This window comes from Magnolia sinica, chromosome 19 (assembly GCF_029962835.1).
Source record: "Magnolia sinica isolate HGM2019 chromosome 19, MsV1, whole genome shotgun sequence".
NCBI lineage: Eukaryota > Viridiplantae > Streptophyta > Magnoliopsida > Magnoliales > Magnoliaceae > Magnolia > Magnolia sinica.
The window spans coordinates 27,060,264-27,076,532 of record NC_080591.1 but is presented as its reverse complement, the minus strand read 5'-3'; the positions used below and the strand labels follow the sequence as shown (position 1 = coordinate 27,076,532).

The window sequence follows — 16,269 nt, the reverse complement described above, 5'->3', positions numbered from 1 at the left end:
CTTGTTTCAACACCTCTAGGATATCCTGAGAGTTAGAAAGAGGTTTTGGTGAAACCAACCGTTGGGGGAATGAGCAAGTGGCTTCTCTAGAAGTTCCGATTCTAATTTTTGTGCGGCATCATTAGATCCATCATTTTTGTCCTCTTCTCGGTTCTTGAGGCTTTTCGGGCCTAACCGGAAGAGTTTTATCAATGATCTTTCCCACTCCTAAGAGTGGTGATGGATTTAGCGTGCCCCATCCGATTTGAAGAGTTGGGATCATTAATATCGTTATCGCGGTTTAGGATTGGGGAGAGGTTGTGCAAGAAGCATCCCCTTTTCTATAACCGTCATACGAGAATCTATCTTTTGCATAAAATCTGTAATTCCCCGCATTGCCTGAGCCAGCTCTTGTATGGAATTTTGAACCGGTTCCTCTTGAGGTTTCACTTGATTTGGATTTTGATTGAAGAAACCTTGAGGGGTAGCCGTTTGTCCATTCCTCCAACTAAAGTTTGGATGATTTTTCCAACCAGGATTGTACGTATTGGAGTTAGGTCCAGTAAAAGGTCTTTGATAGTTGTTTACGGCATTAGCTTGTTCATTCAACACTCCTCGAAAGGCGGGTATTGTAGGACAATTTTCAATTGTATGAATGTTGCAATCACAGATGCCGCAAACAATTTCATTAACCTTATCCTTCTTTCCTTCCATGGCCTCAACTTTCCTTATGAGTGTAATCACTTTACACTTGAGATCATCCTCTTCTTTTAAGAGATATAATCCACCTTTCTCCTTTAATTGAGTCGGCCTAGACGTGGTGTTCGCCATTGGGTAATAGTCCCATGATTGTGTTTTTTCAGCAAGACTATCGAGGTAATCCCATACCTCGTCAACATCTTTATTAATGAACTCTCCATTACACATTGTCTCGACCATTTGGCGCATGGAAGATGTCAGTCCATCATAGAAAAAATTTGTAATGCGCCACGTTTCAAATCCGTGTTGTGGGCATGAACTGACCAAATCTTTGAACCTTTCCCAACATTGGAAGAATGTTTCATCTTCCTTTTGGGCAAAGTTCATGATTGCTTTTCTGAGGGTAATCGTTTTATGATGTGGGAAGAATTTTTTTATGAATTCCCTCTGCATGTCGTTCCATGTGCCAATGGATCTAGGACGCAGTGAATGTAACCACGTCTTAGCTTTCTCTTTTAAGGAAAAAGGAAAGAGTTTCAGCCTAATTGTATCCTCAGATACATTAGGAAAACATAATGTAGCTATAATCTCATCGAACTCTTTCAAATGTAAATATGGACTCTCTGATTCAAGTCCATGGAATTTGAGAAGGAGTTGGATAACTCCTGGCTTGATGTCCATTTGTCCTGTGTTTTCAGGAAAAATCATGCATGAGGGCATACTCACTCCCGCCGGTTGTAGATAATCTCGTAAAGTATGAGGCGGGGGTGCTTGATGCACCCGTTCTCATCTTGGGTATCCTCCACCCTGGGTGGAAGTAGAGGAGGTTGGTCTTTAGCCATAACTTCAATTAACTCAGGGGATTTTGAGTAGTGTCTAGTCCTGCGATGGATAGTCAACCCCTCAACCAATCCTCCTTCAGTCAAGAGACGTCGAGTGTCGTCACGGGCCCACTTGGGCATGAAACACTCGCAACCCTCAATTTAAATTTGAAACATAATCCTAAGAAAGAAAATCTAAAAAGAAAGAGAGGGTTGGAAGGAGTTACCAAATTGGAGGCCCTAAGTTGAAGACCTGCAAAATAGAAAAATAAGTTAGATTCTAAAAAGGAGAATAAAATCCTTTAAAAGAAAGATAGCGGTGAACTGATTTCTAAAAGAAGGAATTCCTAAAAGAAAGTAGAAATTTCTAAAATAAATTAGGAAAGTCCTAAACTAGAAAGTAAATTACTAAAAGAGAACTGAAAAATAGAAAGTAGGGAATGAGCTTACCGAATTAGAAATTTCTATCTTAAAGGCCTACAAAATAGGAAAGTTAGTTTCTAAACAAAAATTCAAAAAATAAATTTGGAAACAAAATTAAATTCTAAAAGAGTTAAAATAAAAATAGAAAGTTAATTCATAAAAAGGGAAATAATTAATTCCTAAAAAGGGAAATAACTAACCTAGTTCTAACAAAATAGGAAAATTTTCAAAAATAAATTGTTTCCTACAAATAGGAGAATACTAGAATTAGAAGATTTTCAAAATTTAAACCCTAATTTTAAAAGTGGAAAAAGTAGAGAAATTAGGAAGGAATTACCAATTTAGAAACTTATGTCAGGATCCTATAAAACAGGAAAACAAGTTAGTTCTAGAAATCAAATAAAAGTCTACAACTAAAGTTAGTTAAATTTTAATCTTAAATTAATTCTAAACCTAATTAATTTCAGAAAATCGCAACCGTCAGTCCCCGGCAACGGCGCCAAAAACTTGTTCACTCCCCAAGTATAGGGTTGTGATGTAGTAATAAACTCGGTGAGACCGAGGTCGAATCCCAAGGGACAAGAACCTGTACGTAATCTGAAACTAAGTAGAACTAGAACTAGACAAAGATTAAATCTAAATCGACTGTAATTTGAGGAATAATGATGAAATAATTATTTAAAACTTTAAACAATTCAGGGAAGGAAACTAGGGATTCAGAGGATCCACTTGTAGAGATCGGGAGATCTTATGCTGCATCAAGAATTATGGAATTTAAACTGAACTTCCTTTGATATAGTTTTCATGAGATCAGACAGGTGTAAATTAGAGTGGATTCCATCACAAAACCATGCCCATGAGACAAAGCAAACAACAAAATCAAACCAATTCACAACCAATCTGAGGTCAGGAAGAGTTCCGTCATCCAACCATGTCCAAGGGGCAATGGTGAACAACAGGGTTTCCTAACCGCATAGTCACAATGAACATACTCAAAGCCCTCGCAAATATTTTGTAATTTAAGTCACAATAAATCTTTAAAAACTTGAAAGTATTCCATGAAATCAACTATCATCAAAATCAGTTTAACATGAATCAAAGCCATAGGAGTACTCCCATCACGCTATAAGCTTCACCCCTTAGCCCTAGCTAAGGGGTTTAGCCACACATGAATGGGCTGGACTTTTTAAACAACTCAAATAAAAAGAAAAAAAGAAAAGAAAAGAACTAGAAACCAGATTTCCACTTCCTCTGCCTGCTCACGTCCAGCCACCCGATCCCAAGCTTTTTCGATCCCCTCTTCCCGTTCTCTCCCTCTTTCTTATAGCTATCCCCTGGCCTTGAGAAGTCGGCTGGACGGATCTTCATGTTGCTGCTGTTGGTGGGATTCTTACACAGCAGCATGGAATCGCAGCACCGACTTGCGTTTGGGACCGAACATCACAGCCGCACATACGAGATCTGAGGCGTTCAGTCGCCTTGGGTATGGACGGTCCCACGTTAAGAACATTTGGGATGGTCCAGATGGACGGACCGTCCATTTCTATGACCGCAGAATGGCCCGGATTGGCCGGTGCGTGCGCGGACTGCGTAAATAGAGACCGAGAAAACCGGCGTTGGACTCTCGGTGGGGCCCATTATCTGGTTTCTACGAGAAATCCACTCCGTTCAGTTCATTCCCCTCGCAATTTCGGGCTGGAATGGCTGATGTTGAGTCTGTTTCGATGTGACCCCTGTGATCTGTGTTCCACCGTCCGTCGTCCATTTTAACGATCGAAAACTGATCTCCGGTGTTTCTTGAAATAAATCCACCTAGGCCTGAGTGAGAGGGGCCGTGCAAGTCTTATGGACGGTCCAGATTGGTCCGTCGAATCATGGTGGTGGCCCACAAGAAAGAGCCGCAAGCTCTATTACGAGCGTCCACAGCGCGAGAGAGAGAAGGATTCAAATCCTTCTATTCCTCTGATTTGGTGCCCATCCACCGTATGTAAGTGTGCACACACACCACTTAATGTGGGTCCCACCTTGAGGTATATGAAATATCCGCTCCGACCACCTGGTTCTTCACATGATTTAAGGCGTTGAGACCGAAGATGAAGTGTATCCAGAGATCGGGTGGGCCCTCAGATCGATAAATTGTGGGCTGATCTATCTGTTGGATCCAATGGATGAAATTTTACGTGTACGGTTCATTTATGGTCCTCGTGGCACGATGAGGGTGGATGAATTTAGCCTATCAAATCAATCGCCCATCCTTAAAACAGTCATGGCTTGATAATTAATGAATTTCTCTCATAGGCACGTGTTGTATCGGTCCATTTTTCTGGCATGCCTCATACTCTTTGGCATATTGAATACAATCGGCCATCATTTTTTTTTACCAATAATATCTTTAATAGTTAAGTGTAAGCCACATTTTTCTCCCGACTATGAGCTCCACACAATCCTTTATGGAATTTGCCCATAGCCAGCACAACTTCCCCTTTAGCTAGGCATCTCAATAACACACCATCATCCCCTTTTCGGTACAACTCATTGTCAATCACGTCATAATTGACGGCTGATCTTTTCATATCTCTATCATTCTTAATCCATGAGCTTTGAAGATAATACATTAAGGGAGCTCTCCAGTCTTTGTCGTCTATCTCGACATGACATATTTTCATAATTATTTCCCTCTTAAAGACTAAGGGTAAGGATTTCCTTTGCAGCGTGATCATCTTTTCAGTTAATTCTTTCAAGATGTCCAATCCTGCGACCATCTATGCCATTTCATTGGCATCCATATTGTGATCTCAAGTTATATGCATTAGTTCTACCTCATTAAAGCTATCTAACATTTGGAATGCCAAGGCATAGTAAGGTAATAGTGTCAGCTGGTGTAATGAATAGTCCCGCCATCTGATTTATCACCAATGTGAATCACCCACTAGTATCACATTTTATGCGCCTAGTTCCATCAATAGTTCTAAACCAATTATCATAGCCTCATACTCCGCTTGATTTTTGGTGCATTTGAATTCTAACTAAAATGCGAATTCTTACCTGTTTCCATTCGGTGCAATTAGCATAATCCTAGCCCTTGAAGCTTTATGGGTCTTTGAGCCATAAAAAATCAACTACTAAGGAGTCAAAGACACATGATACAAATCTAAAACTTTCGAAGAAAGTTGGCCCTCCAAGTCAGAAGAATGATCGGATAGGAAATTGGTTATAACCTAACCCTTTACTACTTTTTGGAGTAAGTACCTAAATCAAGCTTAGATAAAGCCAAAACTCATTCACCAATTCGATCACTTAAAATCAGCCGATTCAATATATATTTCACTAAATCAGTCAATGTTATTACATTAACTCTTTCAGCCAATAAATAATACCTTAGCTTGGTGGCTGCAAAGTTCAAAGATAAGCATAACTTCTCTATTGCTAAGTATTATCTCTCAATATCGAGGAGTGTCCAACTCAAGTAGTAGATTCCTCACTCTTTCTAATCATCGTCATCTTACGCTAGTAATACTCCAACCGACTCTGCCGATGTTGTGACATACAGCTTGAGTAGTCGAACTTTGACTGGTGGCATTAACATTGGAGGATTCATCAAATACTCCTGAATTTTTCTGAAAGCCAGTTGATGTTTTGCCTCCAATTTGAAGCCAACTCCGTTCTTCAATTTCATCAATGGAGAGAAGACGTTAGTTTTTCCTACATAATTAGAAATAAATCTTCTCATGAAAACGACATATCTACTGAAGCATTGCAATTCTTATTTGTTCCTTGGTGGGTGAGCATTTATGATTGCCTTAGCCTTATTTCGGTCCACTTCGATCCCTCAATTAGTGTACAAGGAACCCCATAAAATTACCAACCAACACCCCAAATATGCATTTGAGGGGATTTTTTTAACTTATGGAGCCTCATTCGCTCAAATGACTTATGTAAATGAGAAAAATGATTCCCTATGTCGACCGACTTAACCACTACATCATCGATGTAAACTTCCATAAATAGGCTAATCATATTATGAAAGATAACACCCATTGCCATTTGATATGTAGCCCTTGCATTCTTGATCCCAAACGACATGGCCACCCAACAATAGGTTCCTAAAAGCCCAGGGTACCTAACTGCCATTTTCGACACATCGTTAAGCACAATGTCTATCTGGTTATACTTGAAGTGGCCATCCATGAAGGAAACCATCTAGGGTCCATCTACTCGGTCGATCAATTAGTTGGTCACAAGCATCAGATATGATCATCCTTAGGTGTGGCCAAATTTAAACGTTTAAAATCGATATATAACTACAACTTACTATTTTTTTAGATGGCTGGGAGCACATTTGCCATCAATTTGTCTTACTTAATAGGCATGATGAAACCGATCCTTAGCAATCATTCAATCTCTTCATTTATTTTTTAAGTGACTTCTATTGTCATTCACTTGGGTGGCTACTTGTATGATTGATAGCCTTCTTTTATTGAAAACTTGTGCTCAACTAGGCTTCGATCCGGTCCCGACATCTCATGATAATCCCATGCAAAACAATTAATAAATTCTCTGAGCAAACTACCGAGTTTAGCTTTATCTTGTGGCTTCACCAATCCACTAATAAAAGTTGGTTTAGGGTCCTACTTGGTTCCTAGGTTCACTTCGACCAAGGGATCCTGAACCTGAGAATCGTCTAACTTATCAGGGGCTTTTTTTAAATCCACGTATGTTTCATTTTCATCTATTTCATTAGTCAGACTGACCATATCGACCAAATTTACAAAGCAACCAATTTCAACCTCTTTTAAGCTCTCTTCAAGCCTCTTTATTCTAGCCGTGAAGTCAGATGTTCACTTCTCCTTTATCAGTGTATTAGTCATAGAATTTCTTCGATAGTGTAGTGTGGAACCGGCTGAGAAGGTACACTGTAAGACCCGTATCCTAGTCCGTACTGTTCTATCGACTCCCGCGATCCTTCCCGACGAATTCCGACAACCTGCGATGTATAATCAACATTTGTGCATGACCCTAAGTCGTATCCTGTAGAATTGAGTTAGCTTAATTCGAGACTTGTATCATTGCGACCGCACCGTCACCGCGGTTCCAACGCCGTGACTCATGCACCGATGCGATACCCTGGCCAGAAATGTGGGCCGATGTTTATTTCAAAGAAAACACCGCGTATTTGCAATCTCAAGAGAATCTCTATGAAATTTCCCATCAATCAATCACTCAAATTAATCAATCAATCAATGCTTTCTTTCTCCTTAAGTCAAGCAACCCCAAAGTCAACTCTTTCTCACCCATGCTAGTCAAGTACACCATCACCTCACATCCATCAACCCTCACTTCTCTTACAACAACCCTTTCACTCTCTTTTTCTCTTCACACATTTTCAAGCAACAAAGGAGAGAAAAATATGGACGTCCAAGCATCCCAAGTGTGAGAGAAAAGTGATTTTGAGTGGCCCACTTTTCCATCCAAAAATCTTTCATCCTAGCCACCATTTCTCATCCTCTCCATCAAAGTGTAGCATAAGGAGACCGGCTTTTCAACGGACCGAGAAGATTGAACGGTGGGTGCTCTATTAGGCCTAGATTTCTCTTTTTTGATGAAGGGCCAAGTGAGGCCTACCGATTGATGGTATGGATCTCACTTTGGACCCTAGGTGTGGCCGATGGCCCACCTTGATTCTCATGATCACTCCATAATGAGGCCATTCTCCATGGACCCCATCATGATGTTTATTTTCCTTGCATTATAAGAGGTCATCTAGATCATCCATTTTAGGTGGAGAAGGATCTCCACCGTTGATCTTCAATTTGATGGGCCCACGAGTAATGGGACCCACTTGATGTATGATTGAATGCAAGGGAGGGCTCATAGTGGCAGAGCCCTCCATCACACGTGTCCCTCTCTCTTTCTATATCTCTTTCCCTCTCTTTTTCATATTTTTTTATGTGTGATGATGTGGCCGTGTGGTCCACTTGGATGGACCCCACCTTGATGTGTGTCTCACCTCAGCCATCCAACCATTTGTGGCCCACCCTGGTAGCATGTTTGTGGATGGGGCCCACCTTAAATATATGTTACCCAAACTGTCTAGCGTCTAGGGACGCTGGACGTGGCTAGGCAGTGAAGAATGAAAGGGTGTGGTGTATTGTCAACTAAAAAAAAATATATATATATATATAAAAATATATATATATATATATATATATATATATATATAAATAAATATTAGCTTGGTTTGAGGATTTTGGGTGGGTCGCTCATGCAGGCCCCACCTTGATGTATGAATTCAATCCACACCGTCCATCTTATTTCCCAACTCATTTTAGGCATTGAGTCGAAAAATGAAGCCAATCCGATCATTTGGCGGGCCATAGCATAGAAGATAGTGGTTTTACTGTTGAAATCCACTCTAATATTTCTGTACACCGAAACATGCTCAATATTGGGCTTGTTGGATCTATTATGAACTGTAGAACCAATGGCTGGGTCGAATTCCTTGATGCGGGCCCCACCTAGGAAAATCCATGAGAAAACATTTTCAAAAAAAAAGAAGAAATGAAGCAGCAGGCGCTGCTGCTGCAACGTCCACAGCAGCGACTTGCACTGTGGAGCGAGCCAGGGACGTGGGTCCCATGCCTTGAAGTGGGCCCCCTCCAAAAATCAGCCACATCCAATGCTCAGGTGGCCCTTATCAGAGGAAACAGTGAGGTTGAGTGTTTGCCATTGAAATCCTTTTCTTGGTCACAGAAGTTTTGGATCATCATGAAATTTGTCTTTCCTTTTCATCCAGGTCCGTGTGACCTTACTAACGGGTTGGATTGCAAACAAGCATTATGTTGGGCCCTATGTGGGACCCACCATGATGTATGTGTTTTGTTCACACACCGTCCACGGCTGTGGACGGTGGAAACCATGATGCATGTGTTTTATCAATGCCGTCCAGGCGTTTGCTGGACGGCTAGTAGGCCCCACCATATTTGTGTTATATCCAACCGTCCTTCCATCTGGTGGGCCACACATGTGGACCCTACCATGAGGTATGTGACCCACCATGATGCAAGTGTTACATCCAAAACCGTCCATCCATTTAAGAGTTCATTTCATGGCATGAGTTAAAAATGAGTCAGATCCACCTATCTGGTGGAACCCACCATGATGCAAGTGTTGCATCCAAAACTGTCCATCCATTTGAGAGATCATTTTTATGGCATGAAAAAAGAATGGAACAGGTCTATAGTTCAAGTAGACCCCACCCTTGAAAATAGTGTGGACAGTGACATCCACCATTCAAAAATTTTAAGGGCCACAGTAGTTTCCAGTAACTTGATAATTATTGTCACTTTATCTATCAATATGTTAACTTATGAATGGGTTGGATTTGTGAACCACAGCTTTGTGAATGTTTTAATGGAGGCTAAACCTCTTAACTGTGTGCCTGGTGTGGCCCACACAAGTCACGGATTGACTTGATTTTTAAGTCTTAGGCCCCACCATGATGTGTATAGCGAGCACATTGTCCATCTGATGGGGCTCATTTGGAATGTGCAGGGCCCACCTTGATGAGTTGTATGTGCGGCCCATCTGTGAGGCCCACCTTTGATATGTTTATGACTCGTTGTTGAGGCCCACCTTGATGTATATAAGGCCCATTGATGAGGCCCATTGTCATGTATTCAAGGCTCATTATTGAGGCCCACCTTGATGTGTATGAGGGCTCGTTATTGAGGCCCACTATCATGTGTATGAGGCCCATTGTTGAGGCCACCTTGACATATATGAGGACCATGTGATTAGGCCCATTTTGATGTATTCTAGGGCCCATGCGTTGAGGCCCATTGAGATGTATTTGGGGCCCATGAGTTGAGGCACATCGTGATGTATTAGGGCACGTGGGTTGAGGCCCATTGTGATGTATTTCCGACCCATTTGGCAAGGCCCATTATGATGTGTTTCTGACTCATATGTTGTGGCCCATTGTGATATATTTTCAGCCCATGTGATGAGGCCCATCTTGATGTATTTGTGGCCCGCATGGCTAGGCCCAATATGGTGTACATGTGGTTCAATGCGAGGAATGTGCACACGATGTAATGTGTGATTTCACTATAATGCAGGTAATAATATTTATGACGGGCCGTGACTAGGGAACAATGATGGTTTGACATCCACATTGTAAGTGCAATGTTGGTTAAATGTCCGCATTGTAACTCTCCTTAGGGCCCATTAATAGGCACAAACTTGTTGATAATTCATTACTTTATAACATGCTTAGCATAGCTCCATGATTCATGCCCATACGCATCATATGTATCCTTAATATGAGGAATGTTTGATCATAGCATAAGCCGTTGGGTTGAAACATTTACGGGACTCCTTATGAGGCGGAGTACCCCATATGATTGCATGGTACGCGCAGGATTGTTGCATGATTGTACGGTGTGACTCATGCATCTCGCAATATGTGACTTGATCATTGTACGCCCTAGCGACATTAGGGTCGTGGCCTCTATAGGCACATCGTAGATGGCCAGATGGGACACTGAAAATATTTAGTTCTAGCACTATGGGCACTTAGGATGTCCTTGGGTGAAAATCTTAGAACCTCCGTGGCAAAGAGTAGCCCCAACGTCTAGACCGAGTGGAACATGAGCGCCCGAGTGCCAAATACCAGTAGGCCGCATCTCCCACTGTGTCGTGGTCTGTTGGGAGGGAGTGTGGCCTTATTCACCCGAGTGAGGGGGCTATAAGCTAGACTGAGTATGACCAGCTCGTAAATGGGTCCACTATCGACGAGCCGAGTCGGTATTGGCAGACTACTAGTTAGGCGAATAGTGAGGTCTATTCTGCTCGTTGGGCTATGCAGCTAGGAAGGAGCCAGTCGGTGTCAAGTGTAATAGACCCTGGTGATTTCCCCAAAGAGTAACCGTACTGATATGTGGACTTATTGAGTAGGAATTGCATATCCATTCCTTCACTATCCACTCGGGCTGGTGGTGCATAACTATTTGTTACGTGTACCATCGCATGACCAGGATTTCGGTTGGGCGCGTGACTAACCTGAGATCAGGAGTTTACCACATTATGTCTAACTATCCAAATTTAGGTATGGGACTGGTTTGGATAGAAGTCCCTTGTGATGGACCCCATAGCCTGTGATACTTCATACTATCATCCCGACTTCATATTCCAGCATGGTCATTTTATTCGCACCGCATATCACATTGCATCCGCAGTACTTAGCATTTTGGGTTACTATGTTTTTACACTTATATGGCCTAGATAAGGTTGATGGTATTCGTGGCTCGTCAGGATTTGCATATTATATTGCATCCTCAGCATCTGTTATTGTCTTATTATGTTTTGCATCGCATAGCCATGGTACGGTTGATAGCACTCATGATCTTATCAGTATTTTTGCTTATTCCAATTATGTATGATTTATTGGCTTTATGGTATACTTGACACTTATCTTGTGCACATACTTACACCACCCTCTAAGCTTTCTATAAGCTTATACACGATAGATGTGTGCAGGTGATGTTAAGTTGCAGCAGTGTTGAGGTTGGAGCGTGCAGCGGTCTTCTGGCACTTGATTTTTTATTTATGTATTTTCCTTTCAGCATTGTACTCAAATGATTATATTAGTGGATATGTGATGATGATGTTGCCTTTATGACTTGGTTATACTTGTGGTTATGCTCCATTACAAAAAAAATCATACTGAAAATCCTCCTTGTAAGATTCCAGGATCGGAATCGGGCACGTGAGTGCTGGGATCCGAGAATGGGGCACTACGGAGGCTGTCGGCGCCAGATTCGGCGTTCGAGAATTTTGTGAGCCCGTTTCTGAGTTTGGGGCATGACATACAATGTCCCTCAGCGGGTTATTAATTGGGTGAATCACAATAGTAGTATCTTGCATGATATTGTCTACATTCTTTTTTACAGATATCCTAGTCAGATATCGATACTTGTTCTTTCCTGTAAAGAAAATCAGTCTTACTTCATCTCCATAGTAGTATGCCTCATTTGCATTTGATGTAGCTAGGAATGGTTTGTTATCGGCCAAAACCAATTTGACTTTGTCATAATTCTAGAATATTATAAACTGATGTAAGAATGATAGATGCAAACAAAAGAGTGGATCTAACTCTCGAGCAGAGCATTGTAGCTGGACAAAGTGTCAACCATGAAGAAAGGAGCCAACACCATTTTAGTAATTATGGTCAAGTTGACCGGTAATAAATCATGTGTATTCATGACATGCCCAGCAAAGTTACTGACCATAACCTCAGCTAGGATCATATCGGCTATAGTTTTTTCCAATTTTGGCATCATTTTTACTGGGAGAAGATTAACAACAACCCCATTGCCGACCAAGATTATGGTGACTGGGCAACCCTTGAGTAGATATGTATAATGGTTTAAGATGCAGAGTCATATCATGGGTGGACCTTTCAATGACTAATCTTTCGGATGACGTTCATGACTCCACGGTAACAGTATTTACCTATGTTGTCTCGTTCACTTTCAGTGCTCCCTCAACCGCATCTTCAAGGGAAAAGAAGCATGATGTATTACCACAGGAGGACCCAGTTCCTATACATTACCTACCATCATATTAGACTAAGATGGTTGGCTTGAAAACCAAATGGGAGAGTAAGTACCATGTTGCAATCAAACATCATGGGTGGCAATGAACCAAAACTGATCTATAAATACAAACATTGCCCCTAAGTGTTTCTGAGTTGCGTTTCTCCTTTGAACCTACCCCAGAACACTCAGCATTCTTATCGATCATTAGAGTTACCCCTGTCTGCTTAAAGGTGTGTGAAGATAATTTCAATTCTCCGATTGTTGTCATTAGCTCCTCAATTAGTAGATCGTCCCTTGAGAACCACTCATCGCTGATATAACCCGACAACTCGTCATAATTGTCAATATTGCTCGATTGTGTTGTATCGTTAGGCTGGGTACTATCTTCCAGGACCTGATCATGCACGAAAGGCCTCAAAATTGCTTTAACCATGTTTATGATAAAATGTTCCTCTATTTGAGGGATTCTCCATAATGGATGTAACTGCATGATTCTTGATTGAAATGCATTCTCAATCTCTGCTAATTCTCTTCTTTTAGTTGCTTGACGCCGCTGCCAACAACATTTTTGGGTTCGAGTCATTGCATTAGGGCAGCAGAGAATTTGGGATACACGGCCCTTTTCAAGACTTCTTCTTGAGTTGGTGGTGACTTGACTAATCTTCGACTCAGAGTACTCTGCTGAGGCTGGTGGTCACAGGGCGAGAATGCTTTCTTCGGCTAATAGGGCTCTCTCTCCAATCATTCCCCTTTGGAATTTCATATCTAACATGCCTTGCTAGCTAAGGAGCAGTTTGTAACAATCCAAATTTTCATGACTAGAGTTTATACTCGTGTCTGAGAAAAATTGGTTGTTAATAATGTATAAATTAGATGCTTTAAAAATCACATCTTATTATTATTTTTTTCATTTAGATCACATTCATGAAGGTAACATTCACGAGAATAAAATCGACTGTATTGATTATTTCCTCATAGTAAAAGAATTTACTAAATAATCAAACACCCTCTCAATAGGAGCTTATTATATTTATCGAGTTTGCAGCAAAAGTATAAAACTAAATCATAAAACTATTTTTGTATATTTTCAGTATAATCTTTCATAAGGAGATGGTCCTCTAGGTCTTCGATCTGTGCATCACATACATCATCTATATGGTTAGAGACGGTCAACGCTCTTTTCATAGTGATGGCTATCCTTTAAGATTAACAATAATTCAAGAGATTCATAAAAATAATATAAGTGTTCTGATACGTCTCAAACTCCACTAATATGAGGGATATCAGCATACACAAAAAACCTACATGAGATGCATGCTTAGAAAAGTGTGTGTGGCTCATCATATGTAGTGACCATCACACTTTGGAATATAATTCATAGAAAACCCGACTCGACCTACATCTCATAACTACGGATATTCGATGGCACGACCAACGCTAAAGTGAATTTATGCGAACATCTCAAGGAAACACAACTACGCAGTTGAGGGATTTACGTAACACAATGTGTTTATGGAGTGACTGTTTGCGACATCCAATCCCAAAAAGGTGATGTAAAGAGTATGGTGATTTACTTACATTGATTGTGCACCATGCCAACTAACCCACAGAATTATGTGTCAACCAAGAGGGCCGCTACCTGTAACACATTACGTCCATGATAAATATTTGAATCACTAGTTGTGATACCTTTAACACATCACTTGCATTGATAGAGAATATAAACTGAATCATGGGAGTTCTGGAATATCAAGACACCTGCCCAAGCCTTAAAGGTAGATAGCACAAAGCTAATAAAATTAAGAGAAGAGTGACAATGGTCAACTCAATAAAGAGAAAAGTGGCAATGGCCAACTTAACAAAGAGGAGAGTAGCAATGGCCAACTCAACAAAGAAGAGTGGTAAGGGCCAACTCAATAAAGAGAAGAGCAGCAAGGGCCAACTTAACAAAATTAGTAAAGGCAAGGGCAAGGCTTGAATCCATGGCCTCATATAAATTCAGAAAGATCACGCATAATTAATTGTCATATCAAAATTTCCAAGGGTAAATAATTGATGTTTAGACAATTGCAGAGAATATCACAGTTTTATGAAAGCTTGTAAATGGCAAGATAATAATATCTTAAATCAAGTAAGCTTAAAGGATAAAAACCCTCACCTCAGGTTATCTGATCGTTTACTCTTAAGATCTGAATGCTTAAAGAGAACTTTGACTCTTATCCTAATTCACCTGATTGAAATTTGATTATAGTATAGGCAGTAGGCGCTGCCTGCGCACCAGCGCCCGGGCGAACGAGCGGACGGACAGCGACCCACGACTCTAGCTGTGGGCCCCACCTTGATGTTTATTTGTCATCCAACCCATTCATGAGGTGGGCCACTCCCAGCAGTGGGCCCCCTCCAAATTTTAGCTCCATCGGCAGCTCAGGTGGCCCACACTGCAGGAAAAGTGGTATTGAATTTCTGCCATTGAAACTATTTTGTAGGCCACAGAAGTTTTGGACCAAGATGAAATTTGTGTTTTTCCTTTCACTCAGGCCCGTGTGACCTTGTCAACAGGTTGGATGGTGGGGAAAAACATTATGGTGGGCCATACACGTGGAACCCACCATTGCTGTAAGTGTTGCTACACCATCCACGGCTGTGGACGGTGGGACGCTCCATGATGTATATGTTTTATTCACACCGTCCAGTGGACGGTGGAGCCCACGATGATGCATGTGTTTTATGCACACTGTCCAATGACAGTTGGACCCACTATGATGCATGTGCCGCATCCCATCCACCCAACCATTTTAAAGGCTCATTTTATATCAGGGGATGGGGAATGAGCCAGATCCATAGTCCAAGTGGACCCCACCTTGGCATATGTAAGGCCCATGGGTTAAGGCCCATTAGATGTAATTGTAGCCCATGGGTTGAGGCCCATTTGAGGTATTAGGGGCCCATGGGTTAAGGCCCATTAGATGTATTGGGGCCTATGGGTTGAGGCCCATTTGATGTACATATGGGGCCTAATTGGTGTGGTCCATATGATACACATAAGACCCATGAGATTAGGCCCATTTGATGCATTCTAAGGCCCATGGGTTATAGCCCATTGTAATGTACATAAGGCCCATTGGTGCGGCCCATTGATGTGGCCCACTTGATGAATATAAGGCCTATGTGATTTGGCCCATTTGATGTATTTAAGGCCCAATGGGATGTACCTAAGGTCCATTGCAATGTGTGATCCCAACATGGTTTATGTAATGATGTTTATGACAATCGTGCCTTGGGAGCAATGTTGGTTTGACGTCCACATTGCACGTTTAAATGTTGGTTAAACGTCCACATTACGACTCTCCCTAGGGCCCATTGATAGGCCTACACTCGTTGTGTGGAGGCCATCTAGGCCATCTGCGTTGTAAGGATAATACATTACTTTATAACATGTGTAGTATAGCTCCATAACTCATGATCATACGCATCATATGTATGCTTGATATGAGAAGTGACTGATCATAGCATATGCCTTCGGGCAGATTATTTAGGGGCTCCTCGATAGGCGGTGTTTCCCTACATGAGCGCATGATATGCGTAGGATTGCTGTATGACTGGATAGTATGATTCATGCATTCGCATTGTGTGATATGGTTACTATACGCCCTAGCAACATCAGGGCCGTAGCCTCCACTGACGTATCGTGGTTGGCAGGATTGGATACCGAAAATATTATTCTATATGGGGTGCTATAGATATCCCTG

General features: G+C 41.4%; 1 non-coding gene across 1 annotated transcript; it reads left to right on the top strand.

Moving 5' to 3' along the window:
* Positions 1 to 976: 976 nt before the first annotated feature.
* Positions 977 to 1,083, top strand: LOC131235730 (small nucleolar RNA R71). The gene has a single exon (XR_009166253.1). It is a non-coding gene; the product is annotated as a small nucleolar RNA R71 (small nucleolar RNA).
* The last annotated feature ends 15,186 nt before the right edge of the window (positions 1,084 to 16,269 follow it).